Consider the following 22,683-nt stretch of genomic DNA (forward strand, 5'->3'; position numbering starts at 1 on the left):
CTTTAGTGAAGTTGTGTCCTTCTGTTCCTTTTCTCCAAGGTACGTACCCCAGAAATTGAAGGGGATCTGAGTATTCTTGTACAAAGGGCAGTGAAGGGGTATGGGGCTCTGTAAATTCTTTTTTTTTTCTAGGGAGGCTTTGAATAGATTGGAATGGAGGAGGGGCGTGCGTGGCTGAGATGACCTCAGGCGGCTCGGTTTTGCGGTGATTTGTTAGTAGTGGTAGTAGTAGTGTGGGTTTGAGCTCCCCTTGCAAGCTTCAAGCTGATAAAAGAACTCTCTGCTAAAAAATTAGTGGTGGTTTTCAGATCAAATACTCTGATAATCCTTAAGTTACGCTGGTTCAAAGAGGGAGGCACGTGCCTGCCTTACTGCTAGAAACTCAGTGAAGAAAGAGGAGGTGATAGAGGGGCTACGTACTCACTGTAATCCTCCAGTTGTACAAACTATAAACATTGCATGAATTCAGTTCAAACATGGTGCAACATACCTACCATTCGGTTAAAAAGTTGGGCAAGGGGGCAATTTTAAGGGTTTGGGAGGGACTATTGACTCACTTTGTCTCTCGAATCATTCGGAACAAAACTGTTTGCATAAATGCGGCTCAAATAAGGTGCAACACGTCCTCCTTTCTGACACCCACTGAGTCAGTCCATAGCTTGAATTTCGAACCGAGTCAAGCTCAAGCCTGTTTAAAACAACGTCGCCAGAACTTCGTAGGTTGGAAGTAGATCATTTTTCACTCCGAGCAAAGACTTCGGTCGTTTCTGCAGCAAGTGCGGACTCGGTACGGTTCTGGGCCGAACCAGGACCTAATTATTTTTTAATCAAATCAGAATTTAGTCAATTTTTGCATCAATCCAGACTTATTATTTCGTTTTTGCACCAACTCACCGATATTCCATGGCTTCGACTGAGTTTCTTTTTTGTACCGAGTCAGTACTTGGCTCACTTTTACATCCTGTCATTGAAATTCCATAGTTAGGGCTGGCTCATTTTGAATATATTCAAGACTTATCTCTTCTTTATATCTAGCTAGTTTGTGGCTTAGAATAGGATTTTGTAAACATCAAATCAGGACTTTACTAGCTTGAAACCAAGCCAGGCGTTACCCTATTGTCGCACTGAGTCAGTGACTGCAGCTGAGGCGTAGCTGGTTTTGTACTGATTCAGATTTCAGTACTTAACTTGTTGTTACACTAAGTCGAAGAATCGCTCCTTTGTACACCGAGTCGACGCTTAATTCGTTTTATATATCAAGTCAGTCCGTATCCAAGACTCAAATCATTTTTACACCGAGTTAGGACATGTTTGCAAATAAAGATTTAGCTCAATTTTGAGGTGATTCAAGATTTTTACACTAGATAATTACATACTTCAATTTTAGATCGAGTTAGACTTAGACTTAGCTCGCTATTAGACAGATTCAGGACTTGGCTCGTTTTGCGTGGAATTAGCTCAAAGCTTGGACTTAGCGCAGTTTTCCCCTAACATAGAAAATTCTCGCAAGATTCCAATATAGAGGTGATGTACCACGTATATCTTGCATCTGAAAAGTTGGCGGTCTTGGGGGAAGGGAGAGGAAAAGTATATAATTTAGAGCACTTAGTAATACGTGGGTTAAGCTCTCCACCGGTACGCAAATCTTTAAAACCTTCAGGATTTTTAGTGAAACTGCTATCTCAAATTTAGATCTAGTGCCTTTGGGAGCTACGGGGATACTGGATGATGAAATAACATTGGTAGGATGCATAAGCAGCATCAAATCACGTTTGCCCTTAAGAAGTATAGTAGATATTTGATTTTTGATAAAACGGGGTCTCTCTAAAGTTTCTACGACCACTCCTGTTTTAACTTACCCTGGAGGGAAAATCCATGAGACATACATTGCTGTTTAGTCATTCAAGGGTAAAGTGCTGGCTCTAATAATTGTGCAGCGGTGTTTTGAGTGAAAGTGAAACTCCTTGAAAGGTTTAATCACTAAACAAAATTCCTTCACTACCGTACTTCTAGGTCTGGCTCCGAACTCTTTTGATTATTATGATTGTTTTTGTATCTGTCTATTTCTTCGAGATGGTCTGCCTGTTTCTAATTTGGATTTTGTGATTTCTTGGACAGCATTATTCTAAGGAAATTCTCATTTTGGTTTTGTTTTTTCTCTTCCGTTGAACAACTTAATTTATTTAGCGAGGAAATTAATTTAAGATGTGATATTTAACGAATGAAAATATTGATACCTAACCTATCAACGTTGTTTAATGAATAAAACCGATTTATTTATGAATAAAAATGAATAAAATAAAAATGAATTTTTATGAATAAAAATGAATTTGTTTCGGTTTTATAATGAATAAAACCGAAAAAAATATAAAAATTTGTTTCTCGTGTCAAAGTAGTAATTTTTACATAATTTATTGTAAAATAAGAACACATTAAGACAAAATTAACAAAAAGTTCAAAATTTCTACCATACTGGAACAAGTACAATCTTCTTATAAGAGAGATATAAAGATCAACTATGGATTGAACATGAATAGCAAATTTTTGCATCCCCTTCTGTTTAACTACCTTTTTTTAAATGACTCTAAGAGTGGACTAGATAACATGTATCTCAAAGAAATAAGGGTACTTGTTAATCAAACGAAACACACTCAAGAATTACACTCAGGTTAGATCTCAGAAAACCGGTTTCATAGCCACAAAGACAAATGACGGATGGCAAAATGTAATGGCCTTGTATGATTTGGGCTATATATTTGCACATTACGGGGGTGGGGGTTCGGTTAGATTAAGGGTGCTGTCTAAATAATCTACCCCTCCCCCCCTAATGCGCAAATATATAGCCCAAATTATATTATTTCATAAATTAAAGGTTATATGAAGGTTATATTTCATTGGGATTAACCTAACTTCACTTCTTGGTTGCGTTTCATTTTATTAGCAAGTACCAAAATAAGTTCAAATTTGGCCTTTAAAGATGTAAGAATAAGTAACAAAGCATTTTTGTATAGCTATATAATTCCTCGCGGAAATTCTTAGGATTTAAAATTATATGTTTCTTTTTTATCTAAACGAGATCAAACAACTTCCATACAATGTCTTTTAAAATGGTCTGGGCGTGGTTAATCTTATTGCAGAAACAATCGTGATTTTATGGCTTTTGGCAGAAACACGAAATGTTGAAAACATAGCTTTAGATTTGTTTTTACTCGGAAAAATTATTGCCCATTATTCTTTTATGACTTGATATTTTTGTCGAAAAATTCAAATTGAAGTTTTGAAAGATATTATCAGGATATAAAGCTTTCAAGTCTTCCAGCACTTGGCCATTTTAATACTTCAAGTGATAAAGCAGAACAATAATTTCTAGATCATTACTTTCAACTTTTGCAGCAAATGTAAACAAAATCCAATAACATCCTCGATACACATTCATCAAAAGAGAATTAGCCCAATAAATAGTGTTTATTGTTTTTTTTGCAATAATGGAAGAAGAGAATGGCTGAATAAGTTAAAGAGATATTGACGAGGAAATAGATTATCTTTTCTTTAGCTGTTAAAATTTCAGTATTTTTTGCTTCGATTACAAAGAATGAAGTAGAAGAAATGTTAATCAAAACCCTTTAAAGTTATGCGTTTGCAGCTTGTTCTGTCATAGAACAAGAGTTTTGCTTTGTTGAATTTTGCCCTTATGAGTTTTGGTTAGTGATCAAAATGATTACGAAAAACTATGTATTGTTATCCTAATTGCAAAACAATTTTATTTCGTAATATTCTTAACGAGGCGGTCTTTTGGGATGATCTTATTAGGGAGTCTCCTTGGACCCCTCCCCCTACCTCTTTGCATATTCCCTTTCAGCAGTGAAGTGCAGGAAAAATAAAAAATAGGTTTTTAATGAACTTAAACGAAAAACTACGTTAAGTATCAAGAGCTTAACACTCAATTATGCTATAACATTGTCAAATGGCCCAAGTGTAGGCAAATTGTTTGGAAATTACAGAAAGCCAAGAAAATATTGTAAAAGCCTTACAATTTTGGTTGGGTGAGGGAGAGAAGAGAAAGTTTCTTGGCGAATGTCTTTGTCTACATGGCCATGCCTAATTATCAGTTTTAGTATCCTTTGTCTAACTTTTTCCCCAAGATCACAAAGTGACTTTAGCTTTCATCATAAGTCAAAGTAAAATGCTCGCCAATACTTTATCATATCTTTTTCAGTTTATAGGTAGAAAGTTGCCACGGGATGCCAGTGTTTCTCGGTTTCAGCAAATTTTTACAAAAGCTGTGCCGAGATAGCTGAAACAGCTAATTTCTTATACGGAGAATTACAAGCCACACTTATCCTAGCAGAGGTTGCGCAATCCTAGTTTTGACATATTAAATGTTTCAAGTGCACCCCCTGAATTTTAGACAGCAGTCCTCTGAGGCTATGCAGCTCACATAGTGCTCTTTAGACGAGTTATCTGATTCATGGTCGTTACAAGCTCTCGCTGGAACGTTATTTGTCTCAATTGCGTGAGATATAGTTTTTCGAGCTAGTTTTTCACCTAGTTTCTATCTAGGCCTAGTTTTTCAAGTTTGTCTCCCCATGGGCCTATGTAAATTATATACATGTATATGTTAATAATAAAATGATTCAACTTGAAAATGATTGAACCACAGAATATTGATGCTTACACAGATTTCTCACTTCGATACTTCTGCAAACCTCAAAAGTCTTCCGATCAGATGATTTGGCTTCCTAAGGGTTTACAATGTCCAATGACATTGAGCGGGGTGAGAGTTATCCAATCCAATCCAAGCACGGGTGGAGCGTCATCAAACACAGTCCAATGACGTTGCGCGACATTTCGCGGGCGGATTAGTATCTTTTAGATGGCCATTATAATTAAGGAACACTTCGGCCCACGTATTTTGCTAGAACTAAGATATTTGGTAAAACCTATTAGATAATCTATAGTTTTACGGCTTGAACTTACAATTTCTCTTCCTACCAAAAGGATGCAGAATAAACAGTCAGCAAATAAGCAAATTTTCATTGATGTCCTGTCCACGTCGACTGCACCTACCAGCTTTGCCCTTTCAAGTTTCAGACCTCGGAACGTGACATCTTGACTCATGTTAAAATCTCAAGTTCAAAAGAGATTTCTTCAAGACATCCGAAATGGAATGGTAATCACAAGCGTGGTAGGCAACCGGAATATAGGCCTCTAGGGAAAGAGCCTATAGCTGAGCTATAATTTATATCCAACTTCAATTGTTTCAAGCTGGCTTTCTGTTCATTGAGAACTATAGAAGTAAAGTAATCCCCTTTCACGTTTCTACCTTTTGAGTTTTGTGATGGTTGTTATTTAGAATTACAACAACTCACCGTTGCTTAACAAACATTTATTTAACGAGAAAGAACATCGGAACTCCAAGGCAACCAGAAACACCCTAAGTAATCTGAAGTAATTTAAACATTTGACGCTTAAGTCGACCTCATTCCTTAAAAGGAGAACTGGGAGAACATGTAACTACTGCCATTGAGAACATTGAGCTCTGGATGGAAAAAAAAACTTCAACGAGAAATTTGGCCTTGGAGGAATAACTAGGAAAATTCACACGAAATGAAACCTTTCAAAATCACATTAGTTCTATTATTTACCAATCATTATGAGTCAATTCATCTTTAGGTGATATATTACAAACTCTGGCACTAATTTATAATAATATTGAAATGGGGGGGGGGGGAAATAATCTTTTCAGCATTTGATGGAGGGGCATTTTTTGCTGTAAATTCAAAAAGGAGTATTTTCCGCAACCATATGATAAGTATTTTAAGAAATCCAGGACAGGGGGGGGGGCAATAATCTAGCAAAGAGGTAAATAAACATTTAGTATACTTATTGAAGATTTTTACTGGAAGTTCGGTTCTAACATTCAGACTTTATTTTACAACAAAAAAATCAGTCATAAAAATAACTACAAAGTCTAAATCTAACTATCTAAACAATTATACATGCTTAATTATATAAAATAATAATATACCATATTACAGTTAACCACCCAAGTTTTGAATCTTTTCTGCAAAGAAAGGGCTAGCAAAATCTCAAGCCAAGGATTAGAATATTAAATTGCAAAATAGCTGCATACAGCCGGTTAGGGTTGGGTGTTTTCATCATAATGGGTCATGTGACTAAAAATTAATGTCCTCACTATGCTTCAAACCTTCTTGAGACAGATGCGTTTTTGCGTAACTATGACCAATTACTTCTTATTGATACGGCCCGATTTGATCATGTCCATAGTTGATTTCTAAAGTGGTATGCCTATTTTTAGTTCGTAGTCATTTTTTCTCCTTCCTGGTTTTCTCGTGTTTATTTCTCCCTATTTAGTGTTTTACAGTTTTTGTAGTTGTAGATGTGAAATATCGGTTTTCCGGTTTAGTCACTAATAGATTATCTATCTATGACCAATTACTTCTTCACATTATTTATATATTGTTGGTTGACTGCAAAAACGATGCTTTGATATATCACAGTTCATGTTTCTGCCCAACAAGGTCCTTTGACTAAGAGCACATACCATTTACTATATATTTTTTCTGTTCATTACGGTTACCTTTTTTTTTTTTTTTTTTACAAATTATATTGTGACAAAGTATAGGTGTAGTGCCTATCTGATTTTAATACCAGACAAGGCCATGTTTTATTTTTTCCTTTGATAACTTTTTGTAAAAAGTTTGAATTTATTTCCTTTATAAACCGTTTCAAGGTTAATTTTCCGATATTCTGTACTATAATTCAAAATAAAGGAATACAAAAACGCAATAGAAAAGAATAGTTCGATTTCTATCGAAAGAATGTGTCTCCGTTTTGTTTTACTTAGCGAACGGTATTTTTATATCCTACTGTTTAAATGAATTCAGATTTAATGTGAATAATTCTTTAAGAAATTCTGAAAAATATAAATACTCTGAATGTTTGGTATTTTGAAGCGGTTAAGATATAGGGGCACCACTTAGAATTAATCAGCAAGACATGACTTGCATCTGATTTAAGAATTTGCAGGGAAGCAAAAAAGAAATCTGTTTTTACCCGGAATTGAATTTAAAAAAAACAAGTTTTTGTAACTGACAGAAAGGAGGAACATTAAAAGTTGAAACGAACAGTAATTATTCTATATAAGAGGGGCCTTATGTAAAATAATTGCTTCCCCCTCCTTGATTTCTCGCTTGTTACGCTAAAGGCTTCTGATTTCAATTAAACGGCCTTAATGTTTCAGGAGTCGTTCATGAAGAATTAGGACAAAAAGTCGAACTTTTGCGTAAAGAGCAAGGGATCGAGAAGGGATCAGCCCGCTCATATACAAAAATTCATGCTTGTTTTAATTTTTAACGTTTCTCCTTACCTTCAGTAAAAACATGTTTTTTAATTCTATTCTTGATAATTTTTCAAATAATGTTGGGAAATTTTTGGAAAATACCCCCTCACACACACATACAAATTGCTCCAGCAAAAATTCCTCCAGCCTAAAATTCACTAGAAAAGTTCCTCTGGACAATGCCTCCCTCGTTGAAAATCCCCCCAGAATATTTCCTGTGAAGAATTCCCTGGGAAATTCTTTCAGCAAGTATTTTCTCTATGGTTGAATTACAACAGCTTTTAGGATTTGAACATCACATGGCACGCGTAGCATTCTAACAAGATTAAAAAAATTGCGGAATGTCATGAACTTTTCTGGTTTTCTCAATATTTGTTTTCAAAACTGTTATTTCAGAGGATAACGAAAACCTTAAAATCTGACAAAATCTGACCAACCCTCTAGGAGAATAAAAATGTCGGTGATTGGGCTGGTGCCACGAACAAACAATGGTGTTTGAAACAGAATACCTTTGAAAAAGCCATCTTTGAATTACATCAACTGTTTATACGGTTGTACGCTTTCCAGCGAATCCTATTCTTTGCAGCTTAGCAGATTCAAGGTAAAATCTAGAACGACTTGAAAGTGAGAGTTCTAAAAATCAAAACATTTGAAAAAAACTTGCTTTTTATATAATTTGATCGTTTTCCAAATCACTCTGGAAATACTCCCCCACCCTCTACGGAAAAGTTCCCTCGGAAAATCACCCCCTCCCCTTATGGAAAGTTTCTCCCGTGGAAAATTCTTGTATGAAAAATTTCTCCCGCAGAAAATCCAGCTAGACAATCCCTTCCCCGCTGAAAGTTTCCCCCAGATAATTCTTCTGGAATAGTCTATGCATATGTAAAACTGAGTAACCATAGAGAAATTCAGACCAATAAAAAGAATTTCGTAAATGAATTCTGGCAAATTTCTTCAGTGTAAAAACTCCCCAGGAAAATCCTCCCGGACACTTTCTTCTCCAAAGGAAACCCTCATTTTGGAAAATTTCCCCCGCAGAAACTTCCCCCAAAAAATATCCGTACATTTCCCAATAACAAATACGTTTTATAAACGATTGGCAAATAACATAAATTAGATTCATACTCCAGGGGCCGTGAGAGGTTATGTCTTCCCCAGAAGCATAGTTATAGGACCTTTCAATTATGCTAAACAAATCTCCAAATCTTGAGCGAATGTCTTTAAGCAAAAAGCGGTGTAGGATGGGGGCTAGCTGCCCCCCAATATTTTTGGTCTCTTAAAAAGGTTTCTTCACTAGGGCTCTTTGATATGCTAAAACAGGCAATGTGATTTCATTAAGACCCACTGACTTTTTGGGGGTGTTTCTCTCCTTTTTCGAAATCAGGGAAATGTTCCCAGGGTCGCAGCTTTTGATTTGTAACATTGAACTTAATGAACTTTATATATTTGGAATCAACATAAAGAGCCAATTCTTTTGATGTTATAAATGTTATCAAAAGTTCTCTTTTTAGAGTTTTGGTTACCATTAGGCCGATTCACTCCTTACTTACAGTACGTTACCACGAACTGTTTGATGTAACTATTTCAAGTCAAACCAAACCTGAAGCGTCGGGATAATTTTTTAAAGATGCTCTTTTCGTGTAGAATTTTCATATTTGTTTTTATATTGTTGTTTATAAAAATAGATATTTCGGGGAAGTTCTTTGTTCATCTTTGTTAAATTTGAAGGACTGGTGTAAAGATAGTCAAGCTTGGTTCTTGCAATTATCTAGGCACTAATATGAAAACATATGTGAATAATAGTCACTGCCGGGCTTAACTTTTGCCCAAAGCTGTGTTTATATGTTTTCACAAATAGCTTGCAATAGTTATAACAGTATAGTTTGCCTTTTTTGTAAAATTTGCATCTTATTATTTTTTCAAAAATACAATTTTATTGTTTATAAGAATTTCTCCGTTTAACTTTTGGTGTTGAAAAGTTTAATCAGTTTCATTGTAAAATAAGAAAAAATCAGCAAAATAATTTTTCTCTTTCTAAACAACAAGAATTCCACAAAAAGCTTTAAAAAATGATTTTGTACGAGCTGCGAAGGGTTTGAAAAATATCACTGAAAATTTTTTTTCCTTAACAATCATCTAGTAGATTAAAATAACTGAATTTTTTGGGGAAAATTCTTTGAAATTGTTAGCAAAAAATTACAAGGGATAAAAAAATTTCTCTTTCGATCGAGATTCATAGTGAGGGTAGTTAGTCCCTTGTTTTTAGTTCTTATAAGTTTTGAAGCGCATGTCTCAAATGACTAATTTTGCTCTTTTAACTCTGCTTTATAGGATAGAAGATTATGGCATTTTCCTGTCATATACCATCTGATCTCTTCTGACAGAGACATGCTAAAGCGTGTCAAAATAGCAATTGTGTTGAAAATCATACTTTTCAGTTGTTTTCCAAAAAGGGAGGACCCGAGAGTAAAGAATTTTTTTAGGGAAGGAGAGGGTTTTTGCAAAGCTTCTGGACAGCTCTATTTTTGGTTCATTTCAGCAAGTATTTTCTTTTTGGTTGATTGCAAGAGCTTTTCGGATTTGAACATCACATGGCACGCTTAGCAATTCATCAAACTTCAAAAAATTGCAGAATGCCATGAACTTTTCTGGTTTTCTCAAAATTTATTTTCAAGAACTGTTATTTCAGAGGATAACGAAAACCTTAAAAACTAACCAACCCTCCAGGAGAATAAAAATGCCGGCAATTTGGCTGGTGCCACGAACAAACAATAGTGTTTGAAACAGAATAGTCTTGAAAAGGCCATGTTGGAATTACATTAAATGTTTATACAGTTGTACGCTTTCCAGCGAATCCTATTGTTTGCAGTTTAGCAGATTCAAGGTAAAATCTAGAACGCCTTGAAAGTGAGAGTTCTAAAAACCAAAACATTCCCACCCTCTAAACCCTTTAGATACCTTTAATTTATAAGAATGTTGGCATTACTATAGTACTCGATCTGCCCTACTCCCCTCCTACGACAGATCTATATTATTATCCGAGGTAGTCTATTATCTTAAGTCATTTTTGTACTAAGCCAGATAAAAGTTATTTGATTCCCATTCTGCTGCTTAAGAGAAGAAATTGCTCTTAGAAGAAATTCTTCCTCGACAGCGAAAACAATTGTATTCCAAACATATTTCCATTCCAAGCTTGTTAACAATTGTATTCCAGACTTATTTTGTTAATAGTTAATTGCAGATATTGACACATTATGAATGTCCCACACAATTTATTATTTTACAACATATAAGAAATTGTAACATAAATGAAGAGGAGATGTGCAAATAAAATTGTTTGTCTCCAGTTCCTATAGAACCCTACATATACCCGCCCTTCTTCAAACCCCATGCCCCCATTTTGTCCCTTACCACAGTGACACCCGGTCAATTTATTACAAATAACAATGATTCCAAAAACCAAGTTTATTATAATTTTGTGGGTTTTGTAATTGTTCGTGTCCTTTACGTAACACTATGTTATTTTAAAGGAAGTAGGTTCTCTGGGACTTTCTGACGCCAAATTCTCGTAAATTAAAGGGTGGTAAGTCGGCCTGTTACAAAGTACAGACCTCGAGTCAATTCATTTCATACCTTCCTGCGTAATGGAGGGAACTACCAATTACCTCTGGTCCCACCTCCGTTTTACTCTCTATATTCCCTTACAAGTTCCAATGAGAGATATTGTGAGAACATAAGCTGCATAAATTATCCAAAACATCAATAAATGGTGGTATTTCTACAAAATTCAAAAGATTAATAGTAATAACATATATGTTCACAAGGACGAGATACAGGTATGGTGGAGATAAATGATTAGGTTCGCTGCGGTGTTAGCAACCTATTGCTTTAACTTTTTGTTCTCCTTTTCTCAGCAGCACGGAAACGGTCAGATATACGAAATTGAAATGGTTGTTTTTTTGGATATAGTAATCGTAAAATGGAAAAGACAAGTTCCATTGCAGTTTAAACAAACAGTAATTTTTTCAAACTTTTTGCATTATGCTAAATATTATATAAGAGAAAAATTCCTTAGAGAATCCATAATAGGAACCTTGGATAAAGCATTGAGTTATCTCTTTGAAGACCTTTGAATGAAATATCGTGTCTCTTCGAGATCCTCAGACAATAATGGAAAAATCGATTTTGAAATCCCAATATTTAGCTTTGCTACGCATTTTTTTTCTTTTTTATTTTACGAACAACGGACCTACTATGAAAAGTACGTAAGGATCTATAAAATTTGATACATATAATTTTTTTCTTATGGAGCTCAACTTTTTTTAGAGTGGCCATCTCCATCACTCTTTCTTGACATCTTTAGAAGAAACTTTTATTTTGGAAAACATAGATTTTTTTTAATAGCAGAAAGACATGTTTTGATGTTTTAAGAAAATATGCATATATTAATTTACCCCCCCCCCCCCCTATAAAAAATTAATTCAGTAACTTTTCTATTTACTATTCTATTTTCCAAATTTGCTACCTTTTTGTCTAGTTTTCTGGCATCAAAGATAGACTTTGAGAAACCAAGCAGCACTGACTACTACCAGATGTTATTTGTTTTAAACCATAAGAAAAAGATTCAGAATATTTTTAGGAATTGAAATAATAACGCACAAAAATAAGCATAAATACGCATAATACGCAAAAATACGCATAAACTCTGCTTCATGAGAATGAATCACAAAATAATTTTTGCTCAAAAATAATTTTTGCTCAAAAATAATTTTTGAAGCTGCCTTTATGTATAGATGTCTGTTGACTTTGTAGAGACAACTTTGTTTGACTATCTAAAAAAATTACTATGAAATATAATTCCTTTCGTGTTTTTTTCACTTTTTCAAATCTGATTTTGTGGAGGGCTACATTTTGTACAAGTTTAACTCCTTGTCTTCGAAGGTAAACCTCATAACAATCAAACATGAATAGGTGCCTGTAGAATATTATGTTATCTCTTCTATAATTTGATTGAAACAGAAATCCTATATATTTTACACATTTGAAATATAATACCGAAGATTCCGATTTGAGATATTTTCTTTTGATTTGAATTTGACACCTATTGCACGAATAATTCTATAGAAAGAGCTCAATAATAGTGACTCATATATGTGTTACGTGTCATCTAATGAATAGTTTCTGTTTGTCACGGATTTAATCTCGCCATTTATTTTAATTGGAAAAATACTAGCAATGAATTAATTTTTATTTGTTTTTTAATATCCTAACTTTGGTAATCTAAATATTGTGGGGGCCACCGCACCCTTAGCTCTTTGCCAAATTTCAATAGTTGTGCGTATAACAATACTTTGAGAACAAGGGTGAATTAGGCCTTGCATAATACAATAAAAGTTTCCGAAATATAAGATATGAAATTTTCTTTAGGCTTACGTTTAAATTTACTCACATTGCTTCAATACTTAAAAACTAAAGTTTGGCGTAAACACCGTTTCCGATCCCTCAATAAGAGGGGAATTGCCACGTGATTCATAGTCCATATTGCCCACTTATCCCTAATGAATTCCTCCAAGTGACGTGAGGTATAGAAGGCAATGATCCGGAGTCAGCTTATTTCATTTGGTAGGGGGAGGGTATTTGAATTCTATAATACGAGTAAAAACAGCAATTTTTTTATTTTTCCAACGAAGCTTATCCGTAATGGGAGGAGTAAAATAAAATCCTGGGATCAATAGAAGTCATAGCCTGGTTGAACATATACGTAAGTACCCATGTAAAAATAATATACAGGCTTATATTTGTTTAGTGAGGGGGCAAATCGTGCCCTTCTTTTTCGGAACCATTCCTGTAGAGAGTTAAAACTGTACATATTTGTCAGAAGGACCTCTCACACATATTTCAAAAACTAGACTCTAAAAATACAGTTTTGTATATTTTAGTACCCCCCTCCCTTCCATAGAAAAGCCCAATGACCCTCCAGCAACAGCTACTACCCAACAATTCAATGCTGTATATCAAATAGCTTTTACTATGCAGTATACCAGAGGGCTATTCAGTTTTTCTCAGTTTTTCTTTACCGTATGACATAGAGTTTGCCAGAAAAGTTTGATTCAGCTTTCATGGAATAATTTGAGGTTCGGCATCATTGTATATATTTCAAAGAAATAAATAATTTGCAACTGTGTTGGACTTTTAAAAAGCTTCAGAAAAATAAAAAAAAATATTTATCAAACAGTTCGTGGTAACGAACTGTAAGTAAGGAGCGACCCGGCTCAATGGTAACCAAAACTCTAGAAAACGGTATTTTGATACAAATAGATACATCGAAAGAATCAGATTTTAATGCTGATTTCAAATATATAAGTTTCATCAAGTTTAATTCTACCCATCAAAAGTTTTGCGCCTGCGAAAATTTGGCTGATTTTCGAAAAAAGGGGTAAAGACCCCCTAAAAGTAATAGAATCTTAATGAAAATCACACCATCATATTCCGCGTATCAGAAAACCCTACTGTAGAGGTTTCAAGCTCCCATCTACAAAATTGTGGAATTTTGCATTTTTTGCCAGAAGAAAGATCACGGGTGCGTGTTTTTTTTTTTTTTGTTTTTTTTTCCAGGGGTGATCGTATCGACCCAGTTGTCCTAGAATATCGTGGGAGGGCTCAATGGAATGGAAATTGAAAGTTTTAGTGCCCTTTTAAAGTGACCAAAAAATGGAGGGCAACTTGCCACCCTTCCAGGCCCATTTTTTTCCGAAGTCACCTGATCCAAACTATGAGATAGCCATTTTTTTCAGCATGTTCTAAAATATTTTAAGTATGTCTTTTAGGATGACTTAATCCTCCGAAGGTCCCGGGAGGAGGGCTGAAAGTTATGAACTTTACCCAATGTTAATATATAGTATTGGTTATTTAGAAGTATACAGACGTTTTCAGGGGAGATTTTTCCTGGTAGTGGGGGGGGGGTCGGGGGTTATGTGGGAGGACCTTTCCATGAAGGAAGTTTTCATGGGGGAAGGGACATTGCTATGAAGGGGACGCCGGACTTCCTAGCATTATTTAAAAAAAGATCAGAAATTTAATATAAAAAAACAAGTATTTCAACTGCAACAGCAGCAACATCGAAACTTTAAACGGACAGAAAATATTACATATATAATTGGGTTCACCCCGTAGTCAACGCCTTGCTCTTTAAGCCGAAGGTTTTTTAGTCGTTTCATAAGAGCTATTTATTCTAATTAACGGCCTTTGTGATTAAGCGGTCATTTTTAAAGAATTGGAACACAATTCGAACTTTCGCTTAAAGAGCAAGGTATTGACAGTGGGGGCGAACCCCCTAATAAACGTATTAAAAATATATGAATATAGAAGTTCGTTACGGAATAAGTTAATTCGTAAGTTACGTATATTTATTAATAATAAAAACGTTCGTAAATAAAATTAAACAAGTTTCGAGAAAGCCATTTAACTAAATAAAAGTAAATTAATATGAAAATTTTGTACGGTGGAAATCATGGAAAATCATGTACGGTGAGCCAAGATCAAAACCTGCATTTATTCAAAAACGTTCAAAAATTAAATAAAAAAAAAGTTTTTTAAACTGAAAGTAAGGAGCGACATTAAAACTTAAAACGAACAGAAATTATTCCGTATATGAAAGGGGCTGTCCCCTCCTCACCGCCTCGCTCTTTACGCTAAAGTTTGACTCTGTCTCACAACCTTATTTTTTAAAACAATAAAAAACTTTAGCGTAATGAGCGAGGCGTTGAGGAGGGGACACTCCCTTTCATATACGGAATAATTTCTGTTCGTTTTAAGTTTTAATGTCGCTCCTTACTTTCAGTTTAAAAAACCTGTTTTTTTTATTTAATGAGGGTAAGAGAACAAACAGAAATGTAAAGCGGCTAAAGATTGAACTCCATTTACAATAGTTGAAACCCCACTTAAGCAAAACCTCCGTATAATATGATTATAGAAGAAGAAAATGTAACTTTGGAAAGTCAGCACGCTCACAATTTGAACTTGTCTAGTGAAGGTCAATGTAATTGAATGAACGTTGAAGAAATTCATAATAATTTCTGAGGCCAGCTTGCTTCAACTAGAGTAGCAACCAAAAAAAAAAAAACATTCTCTTTTTAATCTTCGTTATATTAAAAGGTCATTAACCTTCTGTTATTTTAATTAACTTTAACGTAGGCTTGTTTCAAGATGTTTATAAAAAAAGAAGTCATTTCGTTAGAATCTCATGTCAGAAGACAGTATTCATTATGCTGGACCTGTGCGCTGTTATTGCTTCAGCTTCAGTAGAACTGCGTGCAGTGTTATCATTGGAAGGAATTATGGGGAGTTTTCGCAAAACAAATAGTTTTTCAGAGGTGAGTTTTTCTATCTTTTTCTTTACTTATAATGTTTTCTTTCAGTTATACTATTAATTAGTATGTTTTAGCCGAGTCTTCTAATGTTGCTTTTCCTATTGACAAGGGTTTCTGGCAGCAAAGCCGATATATTTATCGGCTTCATAAACTTCATTTTATTTGCTGTCATTAGTACTTCTTGTATGCTACTGCATAGTAATTAATTATAACCATTGTAACTTCCGAAAATTATTTTTCATTTTACAGGGTCTGGATTCTTAAGGGGGGGGGGATTTGGGGGATGGACCAGCCTCTCCCAACTTTGTAGGTTACACCTTTGATGTAAGAATTGAATCTAATATTGCAAATAAAAGTATTTTTTCAATACGCGGCGAGTCACAACCATTTTAGCATCAATATCATACCCTTGTTCCAAGTATATCCTTTCGAGAAAATGGATGTTAGGGGAAAAAAATGCTGATCTGAAGAACCTCTCATGGGATTTTGAAAATTTGGCCCTACACTACAGTTCTCAAGCTTCTACTACCCCTCCCCCTAAAATAAAATCCGCTAACCTCCCCAATTCAAATACTACATCACAACAAAAAACGCTGTATAACCGTCTGTAGGCATAATATTGTATATATGTTCGTTCTATATAACATCCTTTCATTATTATATGCTTTGTATGTAACAACCCGTCTTATATATGCATCGTGACAAATGTGCAACTGTGGGGTAGTGCTACGATAGTTCTAAACCGATCCGATGTACAAGATATTGTGTTTGATAGTTTTTTGGCCCTAGTCAAACAAATATTTTGTTTTTTGGGACAAATTGGCAGATATTGGTGCCTTTTTTATGTGCGTGGCACCATCCGAAAGTTAGATACCATTTAAAGAACCTTTTGATAGTTATATACTGATTGTCTATCTCAGAATTTTCAGGAGAGAGTCACTCTCTATCATCGCCTAATGTGGACAAATACATTGGATTGAGCTTGCAATATAGATTTTTAGGGGGTCGACAGCACCCCTTGCAATATTTGTTTGATGAATCCCTCCTTTCTATTTAAGAAGTAACATATTATTTCCTGTTAGGTTGTTTTAATAATTTCAGACCCTCCCCCCCTCCAGCAAAAAAAAAGAATAAATAAACTAAGGGCTGTACTTTTCTCAGAGAGGATTATTGCTTTTGAAGAAGTTTTAGGCACATGCTAGGCTTTAGCATAAAGAGTGAGAGTCTGTAGGGGTAGCAGTCACATATTTAGGATAGCTCTAAACAGAATATTAAAGAAAAACACGTCATTTAATGAAATCCTACAAAAATAAAATGTAACGTTGAAGCTTAAAAACAAATATTCATTCTCCTATGTACGGCGGAGGGGGGGGGTTCTTTCCCCTAGAAATTCCGCTCTTTGTACTAAAGATTCTGCTTGTTGTAGATATTAACTATACTTTTAAAAAGTATAATTTAGGCTATAGCATAAATAGGGAACGGATGGAGGGGGGAGTCACCTGTCTATTTGTTCAGGATATTTTGTTTTTTCCGTTTCAACAATTCTCTAAATAATAAATCAGATAATTTGATGTTAATTTGTTAATTTGGTATTAAAATAAGCAACTAAATAACAAGTATCAGAATAAGGGTTTTCAAAGTTAAATAATTAAAGTTAAATCCTCTTTGCCGGAAAAACCAACTATAGCAAGAAAATAATAAAAAAATACTGCTCAACATAGTTTTGATCTTACATTGAACTTTATGGTGGCTAGGGGTCCACCCCCTAGTCAATACCTCGCTCTTTACGCTGAAATTTGACTAATTCTTTAAGAATGACCTCTAAATCACAAAGGCCGTTTAATTAGAATAAATAGTTATTTTGAAAGTGCTAAAAAAACTAGCGTAGAGAGCGAGGTATTGACTAGGGGGCGAACCCCCTCATATTCATAATACTTTCGTTCCGTTTTAAGTTTTAATGTTGCTCCTTACTTTTAGTGGAAAAAACTTGTTTTTTATTTAATTTCTGATCGTTTTTTTTAAATAATGGTTGGAAATCCTGCACCCCCTTCATATAAAATTCCCTTCCCCTATGAAAATTCCTCCATGGAAAGATTATCCCACGTAGATCCCCCATCCCCACCCCCACCCTGCACCACCAGAAAAAAATCCGCCTGAAAACGTCTATATACTTCCCAATAACCAATACTATATGTAAATATAATGGGCAAAGTTCATAACATTCAGCCTTTCCACCGGGGACTAGGGGGGATTAAGTAACCCTCAAAGACATAGTTATTAGATTTTCCGATTATTTTGAACAAAATGGGTATCTCGAAATTTTGATCCGGTGACTTTGGGAAAAAATTGAGCATGTGAGGGGGCCTTCAATTTTTTCGGTCACTTAAAAGGGCAGTAGAACTTTTAATTTTCGTTTGAATGAGACTGCTCGCAATATTAGAGAACCACTGGGTCGATAAGATCACTCCTGGGAAAAAAAAACAAAAAAAAAGAAAACAAATAAACACGCATCCGTGATATATCTTCCGGCAAAAAATACAAAAGTCCATATTTTTGCAGATAGGAGCTTGAAACCACTATCGTAGGGTTCTCTGACACGCTAAATCCGATGGTGCGATTATCATTAAGATTATATGACTTTTAGGGGATATTTCCCCTTTTTTAGAAAATAGAGCAAATTTTCTCAGGCTCGTCACTTTTCATGGGTAAGACTAAACTTGATGGAACTTAGGCTATATATTTGAAATCAGCATCAAATTCTTTTAATGGATCTATCGGTATCAAAATTCCGTTTTCTTAGAGTTTCGGTTACTATTGAGCCGGGTCGCTCCATACTTACAGTTTATTACCACAAACTGCTTGTTACCTGAAATCAAACGGCACACGTTAAAGGGGTGGTTTTGTATAACGAAGTCACTATACTGCGTATAGAGCGCCAACATATATCATTACCTATATCGAATAACTAAGTATGCTTCTTGCAGCAAATCACCAACCTAATCTAATATTGTCTTTCTCTCTCTTCTTCGAAATATATAATTAGCAATTACTTTTTGTATATTTGACAAGCAGCTATTTGACAAAAGCGCACAGCATGGTTATTGAGGTTTTCCTTAGAAAAATTTTCTTATATTACACAGCTGTCATTACTCATAAACATATCTCACGCTACTTTTTCCTTACATCTGGAGTTGGAAATTATATAGGCGCTTACACTCCTGTGAACTGAGCATAAATTAAAATTAATTGAGAAAAAGTATGAAAGTTTGAAGCTATATTGAGCAACTTATAAGAATATATTCAAGGCCTGGGTGGCAAACAGTTTATTTAAATACTGAAGTATCGGAATAATCAGTAATCTTATATTAAAAAAAAGTACATAATTGAAGCTGCGATATTTCAAGTGAAATAAGACAAAAGATTAGCAGTGAATAAAGTAATTTTTTTCTAGCGAATAGCAGAGCTCCTTTGCCATGCACAAAAATGAAACAGAATGCTAAAGACCTTTCAGAAAAAAAGTTTAAAATTGAGGGACATTTCAGTAACAGATATTTAGCCACTGGTCACACTAAGAGAGCCATATTTATTACTTATGAAGGACAGGAGATGAGCTCTGACTTGGAAAAAACACTTTCAGTACCTTTACCTATAAAAATTACTTGAAATAATTGGTTGTTCGAAGAAACTTGACCCCTGAAATAAATTCAGAGGGTATATACCCAGTTCGGAACTTGTATTTTAAGAATTTTCCAAGTGAAGATAATCGGTTGAAATAAAACGGCTACTGCCGTCAGGGGCGAATCTCAAGCATTTTTATTGGGGGGGGGGGCAAGAGGGGTCAATATCTCGATAGTCAAAGTGCATGGGATATATAGTAATTTTTTCTCCACATTATTCGGGGGGGGCAACTTCCTCCCCTTGCCACCCCCAAACGACGCCCCTGACTGTCGTGAGAGTTGAACCCTGTATTCCTCAATAACTAGCCAAATCTACCAGCCCTGGACCTACTGACACACCTTGTGATCTTTACACACATTTTATTGAAGAGTTTAACTTCAATACAAATGAAATAACTTGGAACACTAATAATTTCTTACTCTATAAAACTTTTTATTTGTTGAATTATTATTCCAAGCTATTAAATTTTTAAGGATTCCTTAAACTTATCTCAAAATATGCGATTAAATAATTTTTTCTTTTAATTTCCGAACAACCCTGCTGAATCTGATAAGCTTCTAGAAAAAGCCCACACGCACTGATTAAAAATCCTGTTCTAGATTATTTTAAGGGACGGATTTAAAATAAAACAAAACAAAAACAGTCAAACTGTTAAAATTAAACATGAAAAACTATTAAAGAAATTTTAAAAATCTGTACGTTTTCTATAGCAGGGGCGGATCCAGGATTTTTCTTCTTTTTTTTATGGGGGGGGGGGTGCAAAATAGGTTCATCCACTAAAAATAATTTTAGGGGGGGGGAATAGGCCTCTTTCTCCTGTTTATGTTTCTATTACTTGAAGATACAGTTGTAACCTTTGTGCTATAATATTTTCATTAAAATCAAACATTACTCTTTGGAAAATTGGTAACAGTAATTTAATGAATACGGACCTGTACCACATATTAGTTTACCTTTCAAAAAATATATGATATCTTTAGAACAAGGCCGTTTCCTGAAGAGGGACTTGGGAGCTTGCCCCCCCCCCCCTGAAATTTTTTTTTTACTCATAAAAGTGTAACAAAAATGGATATAAACAAATTTTAGGTGTGTTTTAAGAATTTTTTTTGTACAATCCCCTCTTCCGAACAAAAAGTCTGGACGCGGCACTGTTTTAGAGTTATTTATTTAGCTTAAACGAGAGGAAGGCAATATCACCAAAACCAAACCTTGAAATTTTATATTTTGCCCAGAGTTTCGTGCAAATCTGAAATATAATATATGTCCTATAATATGGTACAGAGCACAGAGGGCTCCCTTCCCAGAAAGTTCCATGGGTATTAGCCGGCGCGTACAGCGGGGAAGAAGTTTTTTTTACGTAATACCATTCCACATGAATTTTCTTGTATTTTCCATATAATTCTACCGTTTTTGGTCCTTTAAAGTAAAATTTTCTTATCCTGCTCTCTCTTCTTATCTGGAAGAGATTTTACAGAAAGACTTGTGGACCACAAACGTTCCTCCACCTCTCGTCTGTGGCAAAAGTTGAAAAATATAAATTTAATAAATTTTACAGTCTTGTTCATTTTCTCGCTTTAAAATTATTGTCAATTGACAATTTTTCCAAACTGTTCTCCCCCTCCTGTACAAAAATTTAAAGAGTGCCTCCGCGTATCATTCATATTCACCTTATTAGTGAGGTATATCCAAGGCTTGAATTACGTTCATTGTCCATATTAGTGTTTAGATGCTACAATTTTCAATTCTGGTTGTCATTCACTTATAAATTTTTCTGTACTAATTTCACGGTTAACACGCCTGTTTCAATCTTTTTCTTCTGACTTTTGACGAAAAATGTGGAAACCCCTTTACCCGACTTTTTTTGCACAGACGCGCATTTTAATTGAACCCTTTTTTCGAGATTTGCATATAAAAACTTAAGCCTTTCACTTTATGGGTACCAATTGTGGAGTCATGTCTGATTAAAAAAAGTAAACCCTTTTTACTTTGTCAGAAAAAGCAATTTCCTCCTAGTTTTTGCAACTGACAAAAAAAAATCTTAGCGACGTTTCAATTGGTCAGTTCTTCAAATGTATTCAGTCATGGACCACATAAGGGAAAATAGTTTATGTTTTGTATCCCTATTATTTGCATCATCAAACCAATTGGGATATTCAAGTACTCGTTTTTTTTATTTTTTTCTCATATTGCAGCCGAAACGACAGTGGTATTTGTGTCGTTGTCAGAGCAATACTTTTTTTTAAGAAGCGGAGACGTTTTTTCGTTTAATTGATTGTATGGTTGACCTTGATAGGTAAGCGTTTCTCTGGTTTCTTGATAGCAAAAGTTTCTTGATTAAACACACTTTACTAAGATTGCAATTTTGTTAGAAAATTGGTATAAAGGTTTCGTCCGTACTTTCTTACAATTTTTGTATACTATAAATTAGGTTGTGCTTTTTGACAAATGCCTCTTGCTGGAACATGGACCAGACAAAATTCTTTCGTAAGCGTCTTTGTTAGCGTAGTGTCATAAAATTAACAATTATAACAGATTACTGGTTCATGGGTGCCAGGGGCGAATCTCCAGCATTTTTATTGGGGGGGGGGGAGAGGGGTCCATATCCCGATAGTCAAAGGGCATGGGATGCATAATATTTTTTTCCACATTATTTGGGGGGGCAACTGCCCCCCTTGCCACCCCCAAACGACGCCCCTGATGGGTGCCCATAAGCTGAATTCCAAGGGGGTGGGCAAACCTCTAATTGGTACTTTTAATGCTATATAATAGAAATTTCAGAACAAAAATATAAGAATAAGGCAGCATCATTCAGCCAGGGGGGGTGCCCCCCCCCCCCATATGTGCGCCCATGTACTGGTTTGTTGATGCAGCTGTTTGTGCAAAAGAAGAAGTATTCTAAGTGAAATTCACCTTGGAATTTTAAGACTTGTATGTAAAACCGACCTTTGGAATGAGAAAACTAAAGTGAATTTGCAAAAATATACTATAGATAGATTACCTTTTATATCTATGGTTATTTTGGAATACCATTAATAGTTTATAGTTTTGATTCGTAATTAAAACATTGAGTTAAAAAAAATAGGTGAATTATCATTGTAAAGAAAATATTAAGTTTAGTTGTGGCTTTTTGAAGGAGGTTTTAAATATAAGAAGTTTCTTATCCAGGTTTTAAAATTTTTTACCAAACTTTTGCTTTGAATTAAAAGCTTACGAATTGTTTTTTGCTTCTCTCTTGCAATATTCCACACGCCTGTAATGTCATAATATGTAGCA

The 22,683-nt window shown here is 34.9% G+C and overlaps 2 long non-coding RNA genes across 2 annotated transcripts in view; one reads left to right on the forward strand and one right to left on the reverse strand.

Moving 5' to 3' along the window:
• LOC148943476 (uncharacterized) overlaps positions 1–21,210 on the reverse strand; it is a 37,777-nt gene extending 16,567 nt beyond the window's left edge. The window contains exon 1 of the long non-coding RNA XR_016142966.1: positions 21,078–21,210. This is a non-coding gene — a long non-coding RNA (uncharacterized LOC148943476). The remainder of the gene's footprint in view (positions 1–21,077) is intronic.
• LOC148943477 (uncharacterized) overlaps positions 1–21,866 on the forward strand; it is a 34,486-nt gene extending 12,620 nt beyond the window's left edge. Inside the window, exons 2-3 of the long non-coding RNA XR_016142967.1 lie at positions 15,557–15,735; positions 21,603–21,866. This is a non-coding gene — a long non-coding RNA (uncharacterized LOC148943477). The remainder of the gene's footprint in view (positions 1–15,556; positions 15,736–21,602) is intronic.
• The last annotated feature ends 817 nt before the right edge of the window (positions 21,867–22,683 follow it).

This window comes from Artemia sp. Qi Xiang Cuo, chromosome 15, assembly GCF_049724085.1.
Source record: "Artemia sp. Qi Xiang Cuo chromosome 15, ASM4972408v1, whole genome shotgun sequence".
Taxonomy (NCBI): Eukaryota; Metazoa; Arthropoda; class Branchiopoda; order Anostraca; family Artemiidae; genus Artemia; species Artemia sp. Qi Xiang Cuo.